We start from the raw sequence: 19,554 nt of genomic DNA, 5'->3' as shown, positions 1-19,554 counted from the left end.
AATCAGGATGCCACTTCGTAGATCAATTCTTATTAACCGGACTCCTGCCTGAAAGTAAAAGCAATCCTTCTGATCAATGAAGAGGTCAACTGAAGTTCTCCAAAACTGGCTCCACTGCACTTCATGTTCGAAGACATCAGCAGGTGACTCCAGCGTCTTTCTGTCTTCACCCCTATTTATGTAACAACATTATAGGACATCAGTATAGTGGCTTATATTTTCTGTCAAAATACGTTTGCTTTGGGTTTGCAATGTGGGTGGACGATTCCTGCGACTGAAAATATCCAGAGACCAGAGGAACCTTTTCGACATTGTTTTACTTGGACAAGCCGCTTCCGTCCTCATCCAAGTGGATAAAACTGTCCTTTGTTCCTGAGAACATCTGTGTGGATCGCACTGTTGATCTTCTCCTCAGGGGTGGGAAACTCACTGTTACACAAAAAGAGCAAGAATGAATTCAAGACCTGAACCACCAGAGATAGAAGGGATTAATTGCTTCAACATTTACAAGATGTTTGATGACGCTTGGACGAACCTTTGAAATAATAAATGAAATATATAAGACAGAAAGGGTCAAAAATGTCATGATCCAGAGCCAGGAAAATAGCACCTAATATGGGAATTTCATTTGCCAGAGTGCACATAAAAAGCACAATATGTACAAGTTCACGAGAAAAAAAACGTAATTTTTATTGGAAGTGGTCATAAAATCAGCATTTTTAAACGATGTTGTTTCAATAAAAAGGGACTATTTATTGTATCAGAAATTTCTTATAAATTTAGAAACAAAAAGGCTTAGGATGCTACAGATAAACTGAGGATGAATGGGCTGCAGGCCTTGGACGTGCGTTGCGGTCTAAAGACTGTCTTTCTGGTATCCTTTAGCCACTAGATGGGGTTAACTCAAGAAAAACAGAAATTAATAAAAGGAAACCAATCACCCTGGCTCCTACACATCTGACCCCTAAATGTTTTCGCCTTAGCATTAACAATTATAAACGTTAAGATCGATAGTTTATTAATCCCAAAGGAAATTCGTGAAAGAATAAACTCACATGCTGTGAGCAGAGTTCAAACCTGCACAGGGAAACCTCACTGGATTTCAAGTCCAACACTTTAACCAGTCAGCCATCACAGCTTGAGGAGCCAATATCAACCATTGAACTACAAAAAGGTAAAGTTACTTTTCCTCTAGAAGCAGACAGAGATATGTGATTGGACGCTCTAAAATGCCAGTTTTTGTTTCGAGTGCGACTGACTTGACCCGTCTCTTAGAATCAGGCCTCGTCTCCAGGATTCACCATGAAGACCGTGGAGAGGTAGGGTCCACTATCACCAAAATGTCTCCAGGATTAAAGTTCTTCTTGACATCGGACCACTTCCGTGTCTCCTGCATCAATGTTTAGTCATTGGGAGTAACTTTAAATTTGGTGTCTTGCCTCAGGACGATTTGTCACAGAGAAGGGCAAGAGGTCAAACAACCAGCCATGCAATTAGTGGACAACTGGCTGTAATTAGCCAATAAATATAAGGTGCTAATCACTTTACACTACACCTTCCTTCATTGCATGAATAAACATCACCTGGAAATGATTAAGTCCAACAAATATGCAAGTTTTGTACACAGACAAAAATGATAGCATAAAAATACTCACCAATAAATGAAAAGGAGTCGGTCAGCTGTGATTCCTTGTTTAGCCTGAACTTCAACAACACCGTGTTGATGCCGACGCTACTCTCTGACCGCCTGCCAATACACAAACACCTTAAGCACACAAATCTCACGGGGCTGCACTCTGAAACCAAACAAAAAACAAGGCTGCCATGTAGGAAAAGCCAAGTCACCAAAGGCCCAGATGGTAATTATTACGGAGGAGTTATTTGTACTATATTGTAAATAACTCTCTGAGAGATTCCAGTAAGAGGACACATTATTATGTGTCAAAACAGGAATGTGAAGACACATTTCAGCGAGCCATTTATCTTCTGACATTTGACCAAGCTGTAAACATTCAGAAATAGCCAACATAACGCATAAACAACTCAAGTCCCTGAGCTGAGCAGTTTGAAATCTCTCTCAATCATTCAGCGGGGTTATCAGTTCGTGTCTGTGGCCGTATTTACATTTTGGTGCCGAAAAAAAAAAAGAAAAACGGCACTTGTTTTTAGATGAAAGCAGGAAAACGTTCCTTGAAGCCATATCAGAAGATGCTCTGCTGCTAGAACCAGACTAGTGATCTTCTGATGGAATCCAGCTTCCTGATTATTACGATGTTAATCTGAGTGTGACAGAATAAGTCGCCCCAGATGCTTCCTCAACGTTTTCCATCTTTCATGCCACGGGGGCATCGAGATTATCATCACATTCCCACATATTATGCTCAAAATCTGTATCAGGAATGAAGCTAGAAACAGAGTGAAACCGGCAGAGTTTTAGGCAGAAGCTTCAACACTTTTTACCACTTCTTTAGTGACAAACCAGCTTAGAGGCCAATCAGTGGCCATCGTTCTGTTAAACTCCTCCCCCTTCTGCAGGAATAACAGCTGCAACACTGGAGCACCAGGAGCATTAATATCATTTGCAACACTGAAATAATCAGTTTATCATGAGAAATATCACTTTACGGCCTCATAATTATTGCTAGTATTACATTTTCTATTGTAGTCTTATTTACTTACATCTAAACAATATTATCAGTATCATTGTAATGATACTTCTCAATAGTTTCTGCCATATTAGTTGCTGTATCATGTTTTGCATTTCATTTTATGTGCAATGATTCATGTTGTCATGTCTCAGGTGGAATATTTCAGATTCTGCTTTAAACCTTTAGGCACTGCATTTCTTATATTATATCGTTTGCTTTTTTGTTTTGTTTTTTGGGGTTATTGTTTTTCATGTGGCACAAAATATTCCTTCTGCATTAACAGAGTTTTATCTTATTTTATTTTAGTAATGTACTGTACTGACATCTAGCTGCTTTTCAACTGGACGCTGCATCTCTTATATCACTTTGTTTTCTGAGCGGTATGGAGCAAAATCTTTTTCTTCCCGATATGAATCAAGTTTCATCTCATCTTCTCTGATCTTAGCATTATTGCCACCAACTGGGCTGATGTGTGGGAGATGAGATTTTGCAGAAAATCAAAGAGAAAAAGAACTTCTAAGTTCTTTCAGCAAATCAGTGTCTCTTGAACAGTTACTGTCATAGCATATTGTGGCAAACTTTTAGTGTGGAAAAGCTGTCAAATGCAGAAACAGTGTCTGACATGACCTTCTCCTCTGTCCAATATTATTTCCAATAGCTCTATTGTACGTACTACAAATGGTCTGATACCCTTTCCCTAATATTCCCGTTATGATTCATTTACTTTGATGTACTGCCACACCTGCATCAAGACCATTGATTCTGAGCATAAACAGTAAAACCGCGCTGTGCTTAAACTCTTGCTTGATATTTTGGTCTTGACTTTTGCTCTGAGAATAACCAGGGACGAGTGGAAGCTGTGGGCTTGCGCTGTACTCCATGAGTTCTATTTTCACATCCGCAGTTCACACGAAACTTACCAAGTTTATCTCGTTATGTTCCCAGCAGCCGTCCATCACATTTCTTCTGGAGATTAACCCAGTATGCCGGTAATAACGTCACTCTTCTGATCCTTCGAGGTATTTTGTCCCTTTTCCACCTACATTTCCTTTACTGGAGATGTTTTAAATGGTTCACTACAGATTCTCACGATTCCTTGAGGTTTGCTTCCAATGCTAACATGGAAGCTCCACATCCATTGTCGGACCCAGTAACATCTGTCCTGTCAAACTATAAGTTATATTGACGATGTTTTTTTGAACATTTGACCTTAATTTTATCCTAAAGAACATTCCATGTGAGCCTTTTTCTTTAACCAAACCCCTATTAAATCTCCCTAAATCCCAGAAATCCTTTTCTGGAAAAAGTTGTTCACAATTCCAAGAAGCTGGAGAAACAAATGACTTGTGCTTTTGCTACAGATAGCCTTAATCTCCACGTACTTGCCCCTCTGCTATTACAGCTTCCATTTCCCTACTGACATAAGAGACAGTACGGCCTTTTAGCCACAAAGATTTTCCTGCACTTTGTTCATCCTGAAAGAGGATGTCATTGATTGTTATGATGAATAACAACAGACGACAGAAACCACTCTCCTCTGTATATACACTCTGAAGCATCCTGCACCTCCTCTTACTGGTATTTTCCTGTCAAATTAGTCCACAACTCAATTATATGCCCTACTACAATTTCCCAATGATATTCCGGAGGATGTTATATTCCTTTTCCACATAAAGAAGACAGCTATCACTATTTCCTTGTTGGTTTGGATGTGTGATTCTAAGCACAATGCAGAATCCAGTGAACTACAACCATTAGAGAACACATTTAAAGAGAAAGACAAAGGAGCTTTACTCTCTAAGGAAATTGCGAGCATTTGTTCCATGATTTTACACTAATGGGAAGTTGAGGCAAAAGGACTTGAATGGTCTTTTCCTGGTTTTAGAATGGGCACATTTGTTGTTTGTTAGAACACTAAAGAAAGTTGGCCAGCATCCCAAACTCAGTTAAACAGTCTGAACAGCATACCCAGTGTCACGCCTGGCTATATTTAATACAGTATCTTTTCCAGGAGTATTCTGACAAGCACTATTAATAGCTCTCCTCACCTAAAACATTAAAAGACATCATGTTTTCCATAATATTTTGAGGTTCTTCTGCCTCTGAACTGTGAGCTGTTCTAAGTTGACAGCCGTTTTGTCCTCACAGTGTATCACCAAAAACATATAATGATTTCTTCAAACCCCCTGCATTCTTGTGATTAGACACCCGACAGCTGTAGCTCTCTTCCAAATCTGCCATCTGTGAAAGTAAAATCAACCACGAGCTCTTGGGCTGCCACTTATTATCTGTTAATTTAGTGTAAATGTATCTTTACCTCCATCAGGTCCCTCGACTTTGGATCGACCTGCCAGAGAAGATAAAGCTTGACGAACTTGTAGCTTCAATTACAAGGAGAACAGTTGAGTTATGTGACGACTGGCGTATGTCTGTCCGTCTGTTATTTCATGTGTTAACTGATTTGGATGAAATTTTCAGAGAAGGTCAGAAATCACACAAGGAACCAACTGATTAGATTCTGGCAGTGATGCAACTTTTAATCTGGATCCACGGATTTGTTAAAGATTTCTGTATCATTGTGAGATAGCGGCATGGCGCCACTGTAACCATGACAACAGCTGCCTGCTGATGATCACATGATTGTGATCCTGCTACAAATCCACCGCTGTGGACTTATCAGGGCTTATCCATCGGAAATCATACCAGGAACAACTGATTAAATTGTGGGGGTGTTTCTGAGTCCCATCAATTCCCTCCACCCGGTACATATTTAAGTCATGTCATTCTGTATCCATACATAACGTACACATGCATAACACACGCCTGTGCTCAGCGCAAGATCATTTTGTTTGTGGGTACATCTATATTAAATGTCCTCATTTTATAGTGCTGTGATTCCTGATCATCAGTAACTAATAAACAAATGCTGCATTTCTGACATATGGGGGAATGAGCAGCCTTGGAGGAGTACTGCGCTCTCTGAGTGCTTTTCTTGTTAGTTTTAGTGCTCTATTCTGCATTTATGTAATTTTTATCTGTTTATTTGATGTATTCTCTCTTTCTTCATTTTAATTTTAGCTGCTTTATCGTTGGTGCGAAGTCATCTTAAATACTTTAATTTTTTATTTTAATTTCTAACTTTTAATCTTCAGTCTTATTCTTAAATTTTTAAACTGCCTAGTTCCTTTGTTTGATGTGCATGCTAACCTAGCTAATTATTCATTGAACTTATCATTTTTACTACTTAGTATTTCATTTGACTGCTCTGTCTTGTCTCCTTTGTCTTGCTTGATTGTCTCTGTGTTGCATCGCAGACCGTCAAAGCAACTTGTGAACACTGTTCTTAAGGGTGCTATGAAAAGAAAGTTATTATGAAGTCATTACTGTTCTAAAACTGCTCAGTGTTAGCAGAGGAACTTTGCTGTAGCTTAATTATAGAAGCGCTACCTCTTGGCCAAAAAGATCAAGGTTTGAGAGCAGCCACATGTTGTCTTTCCAAAGATGACCTCAGGCTCCAAACATGGTATGGATATTATGCCAAAAGGTTTAAACTCAGAACCTATTTATGACAAGCCAGTAGGAATGCAGTGACATTGTACTTGGACCTTGGAGGGGAGATGGGTGAGGTCTCTCTCCCAGTGTTGAGTAAGGTCTTCCCCGTTTTCCATGTTGTTCAGAATCACAAATGTACAGACAACCAGCAGTGCATTTGCCAAATTATTTAAGGCTAGAACTCGGGGGAATAAAACAAAGGTGCAGTGTGTAGGATTTAGAGGCACGCCCTTTGCTTTGCATTCTCTTTCCAAGTGTGTGGGAAAACCTATGTTTGATGCAAAAAATGTGCATTTACTAAAGCAGGTTTGTCCATTTTGGGGTATCTGGGCTTTAAAGTTGGTGTCAGGATCACTGCTCCAGCTGCTGATCTGATGTCATTCTCTGCTCTGTCTTTCCCTCTCTCCGTTTCTGATCAGCAGCACCTGAGCAGAGGCTAACTCACCTGCCACCAATCAACTCCCCCTCTAAAAAAAACACACTTCAGACCTCACTTACCTACAGATCATCAACCTGCAGACATCATTTGACTGGTTCCCGTTTCTTCTCCCTCTTTCAGAACTAAACACCTGGATCACCTGCCTGCTCCAGCTTCCCACACGATTCCTTTCTGCCCTCTTCCAGCCCAGATATATCAGGTAAGTTTGTCTTAGGTTTTGTGAGTTACATTTTCCTCTACAAACTCAGTCAATCCTGGTAATTTCCGCAGAGTTTTTCCTAGTAACTTTGTGGTTAAACCTGGCTAGTGTTCTGTCTCCTAGTTCTTTCAGTAATTAATGTCTCGTGTTTTCCCCAATAGACCCATTGTTCTGTGTGTTTTTAATTATTAACTCATGTGTTTAGTGTTCCCTGCCTGTTTTCCTGAGAATTTTAGATTTCGGTAATCTGTTACCTAGAATTAGCCTATAGCTAGCTTGCCCATAACCCCTCCCTAGTTCACTTCCTTGGATAGTTTGTTTTATTTTTGGATCCTTGTTTGCAGTATTCACATTGGAGTTCACATTTTGTCACTAAACACCTTCTTGACTTGGTCTCAAGTTTTTGTGTCCAGCAGTTTGGTTCTTGGATCAGACAGCTGGTGGTTCAACATGGTGGACCCACTCCTGAATAAGGCCTCATTCTGAAACTACAGAAAGCGCAGTGATTTTTTTTATTTTCTGGTGACTAAAGTAGTGCTACCTTGTGTTAACTTCAGTAGCTACCTTACGCTAGCTAAACTAGCTTAAGCTAATTTTCTGGCAGCCAGGTCCACAACTTTGCCTGTTTGTATGAAAGTAGACAGCAGTTCTCTTTGTTTCAGTAGAACAATAGATGTACATTACAGCAGGAACAGGTGTAATTAATAACTATATCTGAATTCCATTCAGGTGATCCTGTCTTGTGGTATAGCTATCATAAATAGTGGATCATTAGCTTGCCTTAGTGGACTGCTTAATAGAACTGAACAAAACTAATAACATCTGTGTTTTTCCTGCTTCGATGAGTCAAAATATCTGCAGTAAAAAATATTCCATATCCTAAGTCGACCTTCTGTGACACATAAGCATTTAATAGGCTACACCTGGAGTGAAGGTTGGAAGTTTTCCATGTGAACACTTATGTTCTTTTGGGGTCTAAAATGACACGCCCACTATGTTTAATAAAATAGAAAACTCCCGAAATCACCTTTTTTCAACAAGACTTCATGCAACTTGTCGGTGGGAGCATTGATTCAAAAGATGTGAGAAGACTAGTATTTTGTAGTTGAGTTGTGTAGTTTTCCATTCCATTGTACAGTATGCAGTACACCGTTTCCCTTCAGTAATGCATTTCAAGCTACTTTCTGCACATTTCTGGTACTTTATTTGCCTATTTATCTCTTGCTCTTACACCTATGCAGTGCCTTCAGCGGCAATAATTCTGATAATAAACCTCTACTTTAGTAAAGAAAACAGTTATAGTATTTGTGATTTAAGAAAAATGAGTGGTGTCCACTGATTAAATGCTGACTTTTTGCCTTCTGAAGAGCATAAAACCCAGACATTCACACAGTGTGTGACACATGACAGGTTAGTTCTTCATTTAAAATAGATTTCTGGTTGAAAATTCAATGAAGCTGCTTTATTTTAGAGGCTCAGTAGAGGCGGGTCATTAGGAAATGGGAACCTACACAACCCTGCTATTTAACCCAACAGTATTGTTTTTTTTAATTTTATATTCTAATGTTGTTTTGACTCAAATCATATTTCATCCATATCCCTGACTATTTGCAAAGTCTTTAAATTCTAACGCAACAATACAAAAACCCAGAATGTTTTCTTAAGACGATGACTAATTCTTGAGTCGATCTGGTTTGAAGGACATAAATGTCAAATGCTGAAGGAAAAAAAATGTGGGAATCCGTCAGAAGTCTAACCACTTATTATGTGTACTTTCGTTTCATTTCACATCCATATTTGGTGCGAGAGCGAGGGATAATCCCACCTTTAAACAGTTTTGTGTTTGTGTGCGATCACTGACCTGTATCGAGGGGATTAAGTGTCTGCACTGATGGGTCCAAATATTTTCATAAGTTGTTCTGAATAAGGATGCACGCTGGCCTCCAGCATCTTGATACTGCACGTGCTCTACTTGACATTTGTTTCTAATCTTGAGAGAAACTACTTCAGAGGGGAACTAGGGATGAAAACAGGAAAAGTTAGGATCTCCCTGTGGAGATTAGATCCTTGGACCCCCACAGTGCTGCAGGAACGTCCCGGCTCAGCCTATTGTTGCCCTGCAGAGCTACACACGCAAAGTTAAGCAGGAAGCGTCACTATTTTGGACAGTTTGGCAAAAAGTTTTAAAAGTAAACCTACTGAAAATGGCGCAACAATACAAGTCAGACAGTGAGAGAACACTTCAGCAGCAAACTCCGGGCGGCTTCCCTTTTTATTGCTGAACATAGAAGATGTAAATCAGCTCTTATTTGACTATATGTGCCTCCCTTGTTGAAAATCCATCAGTTTGACGTGTGCGGTTGAAGCCTCGTCCACAGATGAAGGTGACGGATGACGGTGGAAACAAAGTGCCGTCTGAGAGCAGTTCAAAGCACTCTGAACCTCCACCGAGCTCATCCTGTTAACACTCGCTGGAATCAGACGTGGGTCAAGTTACATCATTTATGCTGGAACAGAATATTCACATTTTTCCCTCCATTGACTTGATTTAAGAGATATTTCACAGTCTGGAGTTTCCCTTATGTTGCTTAGTGACTCCTTGACTTTTCCTCCAGGAAAGTCAAACGGTACAGGAAAGCATTTGTACTTTTAAAAGTGCAAAATATGAGATTTTGAACTTAAATATATTGAATTGAATGCCTTTATTGTCACTATACACTGGTACAATGAGATTAAGAGCATCTCCATTAGTGCAAGACGATACATGTAATAAAAATAAGAAAAAGATAAAAGAAAATGATAAATAAAAACAGTATAAGGAATAAAAAAGGGCGTGGTCAGTGGTCATATAGCAGCAAACAACTGTTTAAGGAATATACAAAAGTAATATCCTTGGCAGAGAATGAAGTCACACTTATAAACTCTTTAATTCACATTTTTACGAGTTACTCAGATTTTTTTTTTTTGTCCATTTTAAAGGGGATGGAGGTTTTGAAAACGGGTAAAAGTGAAAATCAACCACAAAACATAATTTCCTAGGATCACCATGCCAAATTCAGGAGGCGCAAGAGACAGTTCTAAATACTCTATGAACTGACCATGCTGTGCAAACAAACTAAACCTCACAAGAGGATAAGCTATGACTAATTAAATGTTTTTATATATTTAGTAAATCTAATGAATACATTTGCTGACGGATGTAGATGTTTCTGTAAACTATTTACATTAAAAAGTTTACATTTTTGCAGAAACAATAAATGGCTATGAAGGCAAAGGAGAGAAACCCTGAGCTAGACGAGGGACCACTGTAGACAGGGGTTAAGTGAAGACAAACTTTAACGAGTTAACAACTTCTTACGACTATCTAATGTATTTTACATTGCTGTTGTGAGCGGATGCTTTGTCGTTGGCTCTAATGTACACAACTTTTGCTACATTTCTGTGGTTCTCAGTGTCATGTAGAGGACTTTTAAGTGATTTGTCTGAACAGTAATGGACAGACTATCACAGTATTTGGTACATATTCATGCCCCTTTTAATATGAATCGTAACAACTTTGATGTTATTGCTACTTTTGATCTAACTTTTATGTAGCTTGGAAAATCCAAACTGAATCTCCATGTAATCTCCTGTGTCCATGTTAGGAGATACAGGAGAATCAGTTTGGCATTGGGCGAATTGAATCGCGTTTCCCTCCCGGGAAAGTTTGGTACGACCAATCATAGCACGGGAGGCGGGAGTTAATGCTGCGTCATCTTCAGTGCCTGGATTACCCATAAAACACCTGCGGACCTCCCGTAACCAAACATTAACAAAGTTATTCCTAACACCGCTAATCATTCGGAAGGAGTCTTTTGTTGCGTAGCCTTTTCAAAAATAAGTGTTGTACTTGAGAGTACCCCATGTATTCGCAGATTTTTGTGACAAAAGCGGCAGTAATCATTCACCGCGACGCTTTCTCGGCTGCATGCCATTGTTGTTTGGACTACATGGACTTCAAGGCCGATTTGTTTGTGCGTCACATCCGTGTTACGCTGATTGGTTCTTTCTCCTTCAAGCTGCATTCGTTAGCCCCTCCTTTTTGAAATCGTCTCGTATCATCACAATGCCAGACTGCCTTTATTTGTATTTATATTAATACATAAATAAAGTCAGTCTGGATTTTCCAGGCAAACTTTTACGACCAAAGCAAATGTTAGCACGCTAACTAAGATGGAACCTCTGTAGCATTATACCTGTTAAACCTTTAACGTTATGTGAACTTGTTTGCATGCAGATGTCAGAATTAAGCTCCAAACGGTTCATATTACCTTTTTTTTATGTTTTATTACAACAGCAGACAACTTGAACATAGTTATAGTTTTAGTCATTTTATTTTTGGATGAATTGTGAAGTCATAGGGTTCTTCAAACTGTTTTTCTAAATATAGCGACCAGCAGATAAAAGGTCCAGAAACATGCAAAACTGAATTAAGCTGAAGCAGTTTGTTCACATATTTTATCCTAATTAAATAAAGTCAAGACAAACATTCAGGGTGTGCCCCAATTACTTGGCTAGACTGCACCACTTGTGTGGTACGACTGAGACTGGGTGCCAGGAAAACTTGTTCTAATAATTTCTCACATTTGTACATCATGTGTCTCAGATTTACATGGAAGATGTTGTGGGTTTGTTGGAAGAAAAGACACATTTCCAGTTTTCTGTGTGCTTCAGTCAACCATGTTTAATGTCATTCATCATTAGAACAAACTAAAAAAGCAGCTATTTACTGGTTTTTCCAAAGACACATTAAGGGTCTTCTTCCCACTAGTCAAAGCGTTTAGCAGGACCAAAGTACAGCTGGGTACTAAATTTAGATTCATCAGTTCATAATGCCTTCCTCCAGTCTTCAGCAATCCATTGGTGGTGTTTCATGGCCTAGGCAAGCCTCTTGTTCTTATTCTGACGCCTTAGCAATGACTTTCTTCTCTGAGACTTCTTACTACGACCTCTATTAATCTGTGCTTGAACCTCAGGAACTTGTCTTCTGATTCTGTTGTAGCTTAGGTTTGGACATTTTAGCCACATTTTATTTATTTTGGGCAGATTTCCAATCATTTTGCTCAGATTTTTGTGTCACTTTGTCCACATTTTATGTTGTTTTTGGATGATTTTTTTTTTTTTAGCATTTCAGCCATGTTTTAGGTCGTTTTCTACACATTTTGTTATTGTGGTCCCAAATGAATTTGTTTTTGGTGGATCTAAAGTAATTTTGGTCCTGTTTTGACTCATTTTTAGTCATTTTGACAGAATTTAAGTCATTTTGAAAAGGTTTTAAGCTGTTTTAGACAGCTTTGAAATCATTTTTGGAAAAATTCTAAGTAATTTTGGACAATTTTAGTCATTTTAGCCACATTTCTGAGAATCACAAAGCTGTTGACTCTCAGAAACTTGTCTTCTGATTCTGTTATGGCTTTGGGTCTTCCACACCTCTTCCTGTCAGTTTCCCTCAATTTTTGAGTGCCTTTTGATGTTGAAGAAAACTGTTCACTGACACTTTGAGTTTCTTCGCAATTTCAGGCAAATCGTTCAACAACGTAATTAAAGTGCATCTGAATATCTCCAACTTCTTGCACAAACATGGTCCCACTGCTCATGAAGTCATTCCAAAACTTGTATATGGATTGGAACAAATTGGTGCTGTAAGTGTTAGTTTTAAGTTTTTATTTGTCTTGCCGATTATGTCAGGGATCATTAATAAAACAAACTCTAATTTCAAAGACCCAACGCCAGCATCCACGTCTCTAACTTCTTCCCAAATATTAACTGTTGTAGTTCAACAATTGGCTGTTAAATGGCCGATGATCCAGACTTAAACTCAGCAGGTACTGGACGGATTAAACATGAAATTTGTCAAATTACTTACCAACCATTTGGTCTTCCATCTAGTGTTATGTTAAATTATCTTTAAAAGGGGTAGCTAACATATTAAGCTAAGTAAATGCTATCATTGTGAACATATTGATATTGAAGTCAAAGCACTACTGTGACTGTTTAATGTGACCACTAGCTTGTAGAATCTATTTTCTAATGCACTATAAGTCAACATTATTGTCTGATTATAGTGCAAAATATGTGCATTTGCAGCACCTCATGTGCTTTTTAGTTTACATGTTGGTGTAAAATCAAGAGGTTACGTGATGCTTTTCTGGCCACTAAATGACTGCTGCCGGCCAAGAGACGCTCCAACACATAACTCAGTTGTAAATCAGTGTGTTAGTTTTACTTCACCCTGGCCAAAAAAGCAAAAAGGTCCAAGTGTTCCTTTCACTTTTGATCTCTGAAAAAGATACCCTTCTTCCTTGTACACTGAGTGAAGCTATTAAGCAGATAAATTTTCATTCGGGAAGACGGGGGGATAGCTATTTAAGTCTCCACTCAATGCCGTTGCCTAGAACTGTCAGCTTTTAACTTTACGGACTTACTGGATAGTGAGACACTGAGCAGAAAAGGCTCAACAGTCTGGCACTCCTCTAGGATGCTATTCATCACCAGGAGATATGCGAGTGGGCCGGCCAGCGAGCATCAATATGTCACCCTCGGCTATCTGTGCGGCCCGACTGGCTGAAGACCGACTCCCTGAGGCAAAAAACCTGCTTTCTGTCATTTAGAACGATCCCACGTCCACAGTCCAGTTAAGATCTCCACTTCTGGCATTGAACCTGTTTACACAAAACACACAGCTAAGAGAAAAAAGTAACGCCTTGGTCGTAGTCAGATTCTAAGCTGTTATGTAGGGGTTTACATCCTACAGTATCTTCTGTGTTTGCTGTTGCGGTCGTTGTTTATTCCGGTTCCACGCTGCAGCTGAAAACACCACTTTCGTCCTCGGAGAAACATGCTACTGTGAAATGTTTGCCTCGTTTCGTCCCTCAGGAGTGGATGTGTTTATAGAGGACACTGTCAAGTCTTAAACAGACTTGATTGAGAAAATAGCCTCTAAATTTACGCACACTGTTTCCTCGCTTTGTCTAGATACAAATACAAGCAGAGCAGAGGGCAATTTTCTTTTTTTTTAGTTGGGGGGGGGGGGGGGGGGCAAATCTCAGGGTGCAGGTGCTGAGATTTCTCCCCAGAGATGCAGTGCGGAAATGAATTCCTGTGGAAAAATTTGAACTGACAAACTTTCAGACTGCGAACTTCCGATAAATCTGGTTACAGGGAATGTAGCAGAATAAACATGACCATAGCTCTCAGCTGGAAGGAATTGGCCTTGCTGACCGCAATAAGGAACTGTGAATCATGAACTTTTAACTTTTGCCTGCAGAGCTTCACCTTTCACGTTGCTAATGGCTTCTCATTTTTTACTCACCACTGGCTGCGGATGAATCCAGGTTGTAGGTGGACATCGGAATGGCTTTCGATAACGGCAAACACTGTCCAGGACATCCCACAACAGGAGCGTTGTTTAAAAAGGTTATTCACTATTCACAAAAAGCCTACAATCAACAGAACTTTTAAATCATGTTTCTAGAGATGTCAAATGTCGTCTCTGTTCTGTACTATAAGCTGCTCCAATGCACAACTGTTGGGGGGGGGGGGGACAACCGAAAAGCCACATCAAACATGTTTTACTACAGTAAATCGCTAAAGATGGAGTAATCTGCATACTGGTGAGCCACCTTTCTGCATAGGGCATCTCTTACTAGCTTAAAAATATGTTTACTGGCCCAAAGTCCACTTTTACACATTGTCACTGTGATGTCACCCATTGGTTTGTGGACTCTTTTTGAAGCCATGGGTTTGAAATTTAGCCATTGCTGTCTTGTATTTTTATTGTTATAAACCAGATTTAACAAATAGTGTCTGAGAAGTCAAGGACACCAGGTGTTCCCATACAGTAATTTTCTTTCAGTCACCAAGTAGCCCTCAAAACATTCCCTGCTCATCCATTTTTTTTCCTCTAAATTTGATCCTAACTCAAAAAAAAAAAAAAAAAAAAAAAAAAAAAAATCCAATTATATTCAAAAAGTCCTAAAACTAGAGATTGAAACATAAACCCTTTAAGAAAATGTTTAGAGGCATCAGATCAAGTGAGATGTAGGATAATTTGTTTCATAAATTTCTATACAATCACTCCTTTTTGCAGCCAGAGAAGTCGCCCCCTGCTGGCTGTTAAAGGAATAGAATACAGGTTGAAGCACAGGTGTAATACGATGCTTCAACATTTTTGTCTCCAAGTGATGAAACTTGGAGCTTCCCTCTTGCGACTCTGCTTCCATGGGAATCTCTTCATGTTCAAACCCACCAGCCCTTATTTGGGCAATTATCAGCTTCCTGTGGCCCGGGTCCATAAGAGTGTCCCTGTTCGTTTATTTTTGATATTTTTTATTTTGTACTTAATTTCTTAAATGTTTGCGCTGTCTTTGCTGCCCTAACTCTGTAAATTTCCCCACTGTGGGATTAATTAAGGCTTATGACACAAGATCCAATTATCACTGAAGCACATGTCACACAAGAGAGCTGATAAACACTAAAGGTCAGAGTTGTATTGACACTGAAGATTTGTTCACTAAATCAAAATGTCATTCTTATGTCTATGCATTAACTAGTAAAGATGAAAAGGCAGCAAAATATCCTTTTATTTATGGAACAGCTAAAAAGGATATATTAGAAAAAATAGCTTTAAGTTTACTTTAAGTGTTTGCACCTCATTCATCACGATTAATGCTGGAGTCCATCAGTCGGGTTCAAGTTTATTTACCAACACGTCTTAATGAGGCAGTTGGCTCACAATCGGCCGTATAATCCTTCATATTACCGGTAGATGACGCAGTATGGACAGAATAATGGTTAGCTGGGTGTATGAAGTCGTTTTTTGTTAGTAAATAAGTTGCAACATCATGAAGTCATTCAACATTTCATCGTGTGGTCGGTTCTAGGTGACTAATGCATGTAAACCCGCCACAGTAGGAACACTGCTTACATAACCTTGGAAAGAGCCACGAGTAAATTCCTGCTGCAAGTTAACTCAGCATTATTCTAACTGGTCCAGACTCTGGAGGTCTGTTAGAATCACTTTATCCATGTTATTTTTTTCGCAAAGCCCTTGTCGGAACCAATTTCCAGACACGCACTGAGTGACTCCCACATTTTCACAGACCACCCCGAACATCTCCAACGGTGGAAATGTGTTCAGTTTTAGAGGCAGCACCTTTGAGAACAACACGGACATCAACTGGCTGATTCGTCCAGAGCTGAGCTGGAATTTTGCAGGATAGTTTAGAGCAAAGCTGAGGGGAAAAGAGCAATGTGTAATCTCATTTTAGAGAACATGTAAACTGTGTGCATGCATTTCTAAATAACTCGCAGAACATGAGCGACCACATTCACCAAGTAAATCCACATTGTCTGGATTTAAGGGTGGATTTATTGCCTGTATTTATCTCTGGATGCCTCGCAGCTTTTATTGATTGCATGCACGGCCTCGGTTGTGGGGCTTATCTGGGCTTTGACCACATTCAGATATGAAGTTTGCATGGAGGAAAATGGTTATTCATATCCCTGCACAGAGGATAAATGCTTCCTGGTTATTGTGTGCAGTTTGGGCTGGCACACAAACCATCAGTTTAATCTGGTATTACTGTAAACATTTGCTTCACCTTAGATAAATATGAAATATGAGGCCACTTAGCAGACCCATCCAGCTTTTTATTTCTTGCCAAAGTTGGGGAATTAAAAAGAAAAACTTTCGGGGAACTTTTAATGAATTTGCTTCCTGAATATTTTGCTTTTTTTTTTTTTTTTTTTTTTTTTTTTTTTTTTCAGATAATTTTTGGTGCCGTAAATGAGGACAGCAGGAGGGTCAATTGCATTAAAATTTAAAATCAAATGACTCATGATGATGGATTAATCTGCATTAATTAATTCTGACAGCCCGAGTAATAATGTCTACATGTGCAAACACTAAAACTTTGAAACCCTGATCGTAAATGATGCTCAAGTTCATGTAAGTGCAGCCATTGTGTCACATTTATCGTACTTTTCATGCGGTTTAAATGCTCTGTAAGCACACATCATGAACTCGAAAACATGCTTTATAAACCGTGGCGACAGATTTATACCTGGTTGGGTTTATTTTGTTCTCAGCTCATTGTGGAAATGTACCACAGGTTGTTTACCTGCCCCTCAGTCTACTCGGGTTACTTGTTGTTTTGGTTGCTGCCTGAGCTGCTTCGTCAAAGTCAGACCTCTGTAAACTTGCGAAAGAGTATCAGCTTTCAGTTTCACTGCACAGAGCAGCAAACACGATACCTGAAATCAGATCTGGTGTTTGATACTATTTAAGGTGGACATGTTCTCTGCAGGATCGTCAATACTTCCAGTCTACATGGCAGGTTGTGTTTGTGTTCAGTTTCCAGCAGCTGTATCAGAGCTGAGATCAATTTTATTTATTGTCTGGATAACTAGAAAGAAAGAGCAGTCGTAGTAAACTCTTCCCTGTCTACATGTGTGCCGTTCGGAATCAGATTGCTGTTTCTCCTGGTATGAGGAAACCATTTCTGGCCAATTACCCAAACACGAGCTGCTCCTGTGGCGTATTTCTGACAAAGCAGCTGCAGGAGTGTTTACTGTAAACCACACACGCCGTTACAACCGAACCGCAGGTGTTGACGAATCAACGAATGATCTGATCTTTAAAAGAAGCAGCACACTCTCCGTCCCGGTCGGGCCTCTTCAGAACACTGTGGAGAAAACGTCTAGTAGTTACTGAAGATGGAAGCCAGAGCAGCTTCACATTAAGTGGTTGTGTTTGTATACAGTTTTAGTGAAGCTAAATGGCAGACTTTCAAAATAAATGCTTCAGTGTGTGTAAATGTGAGGTCATGAGGCTTTCAAATGGCATCAGCGAGTCAATATAGAATAGTGGGACTTCTGTATCATAGATGGCATCTTTGCTGTTTTCAGGCCTAAAATCAACATGGCCGCCTGTAACCAAACACCATTGTGTTATTTTGGAGATTTTTCAGTCATTTTTGGCCTTTTGGGGGAAGTTTTGTACCTTTTTTTTTTTTTTTTCTCCAAGGCACTTTGGACAAATTTTGAGTCATTTTGGAGCCTTTTTCAGTAATTTACGATCTTTTGGGGGGCATTTTGTATAATTTTCTTGGCATTTTGAACAATGTTATTTTGGACAAATTTTGAGTCATTTTTAGCCTTTTGGGGGCATTTTCTATGCATTTTGGAGAATTTTGAGATATATTGGAGAATTTTTCTGTCATTTTTGGCATTTTGGGGGAGGTTTTGTACCTTTTCAAGGCATTTTGGACTATTTTTAGTTACTTTAAGTCATTTTGGAGCTATTTTCAGTCATTTACGATCTTTTGGGGGCTTTTTGTATCATTTTCTAGGTATTTTGGACAAATTTTGAGTAATTTTTGGCCTTTTGGTGGGAATTTTGTGCCATTTTTTTTGAGGCGTTTTGAGTTATTCGGGACAAATTTTGAGTTGTTTTGGAGAATTTTTCAGTTATTTTCACCTTTTGGGGGCATTTGTACCATTTTCTAGGCATTTTGGACAATTTTGAGTCATTTTGGAACAATGTCAAATGTGAAGACATCCAAATATCTGCGTGCCTCATTACTTCATTGCTTGAAAACTTAACAGACACTAATACGGAAACATGTTATAGCCTAAGTTGCTTACAGAGTAATGGGTCTCCAGGCCGACAGTTTGACTCTCATGAAATGTAAATTCCACATCGCTGCTGCACTCGCGTCCATTTAGTTAAGTTCAGTGGGTCGGTGCCAGGCTGCTGAGGTAATAAGCACCATCTGGAGAGGTGAGCGCTGATTGACCGCAGCCCATAAAGATCCGAAGTCTGTGATCCCTGGAGCAAGATTATGAAGAAACACATTAGCATCTCATCACCTGCCTTTTAGTGCCTTTAAATGTCGCTTGTTCCGCAGTGAGCAGCAATGCAGGATCACGGTACTTTCTCGTAACTCTGAATCACCACGTGCCCCCTCGCTCCCGCAGAAATGAGGTTATGTTTGGCGTCTGGGGGACATCCCATCAATCTCACTCTAGACGTGGCCAACTTTCCTGCTTCCGGAGCTTCTTTGGCCAGCTGGATTTTATTTGTCGCACTTGTACTGGTTTTTATTGCTTCCTCTGTTGCCTGACATGATATTTAATACGAGAACTATAACGACAGAATTTTAATCAGACATCTAATGCTTCCTATGATCTGTTGGTGTTGTGCTGATATTTTAAAAAATATATTGATTGTGAGGAAAGTAAAGGTCAAAATTTCAACACTTTAGAGAGACTTTCTTCAATTTTTTTTTTTTTGCTTTGGATCACACAAGCTGAGTTATGATTACGATTAATACACCAAAAAAAAATCCCCAAATCTAACAATAGAAAGTGCAATTAAAGTGTCTGTTGTTCAGCGATGCCCATAAAAAGGGCTCCTGTCAGGGACCAGTGTCATTAGGATGAGTTCCAACCTTATCTCCTAAAAATAAAGAAATTCTCCGGAAGTTCTCAATCAGCTCATCGTTCATTCTCCCAACTGCTAGATTATCATCTGCAAAACGGTTACCAGATCAAGAGTTCCACAAGACGTTACAAGGCCTGAGGCTGAAGGTCACTTTCGAGTCCATCTGGATCCAGCAGTGTGGGCGAAATGAGCGGGAGCTATTTCCGTGTTATTTAGACCTGCACCTAAAACC

At 39.4% G+C, this 19,554-nt stretch overlaps 1 non-coding gene across 1 annotated transcript; it reads right to left on the bottom strand.

The window, feature by feature from the left end:
• Positions 1-1,056: 1,056 nt before the first annotated feature.
• Positions 1,057-1,138, bottom strand: trnas-uga (transfer RNA serine (anticodon UGA)). The gene has a single exon. It is a non-coding gene; the product is annotated as a tRNA-Ser (tRNA).
• Positions 1,139-19,554: the final 18,416 nt, after the last annotated feature.

Source organism: Acanthochromis polyacanthus, chromosome 21 (genome assembly GCF_021347895.1).
Source record: "Acanthochromis polyacanthus isolate Apoly-LR-REF ecotype Palm Island chromosome 21, KAUST_Apoly_ChrSc, whole genome shotgun sequence".
In the NCBI taxonomy this organism is placed as follows: Eukaryota; Metazoa; Chordata; class Actinopteri; family Pomacentridae; genus Acanthochromis; species Acanthochromis polyacanthus.
This window is presented reverse-complemented; position numbering and strand designations above follow the sequence as displayed.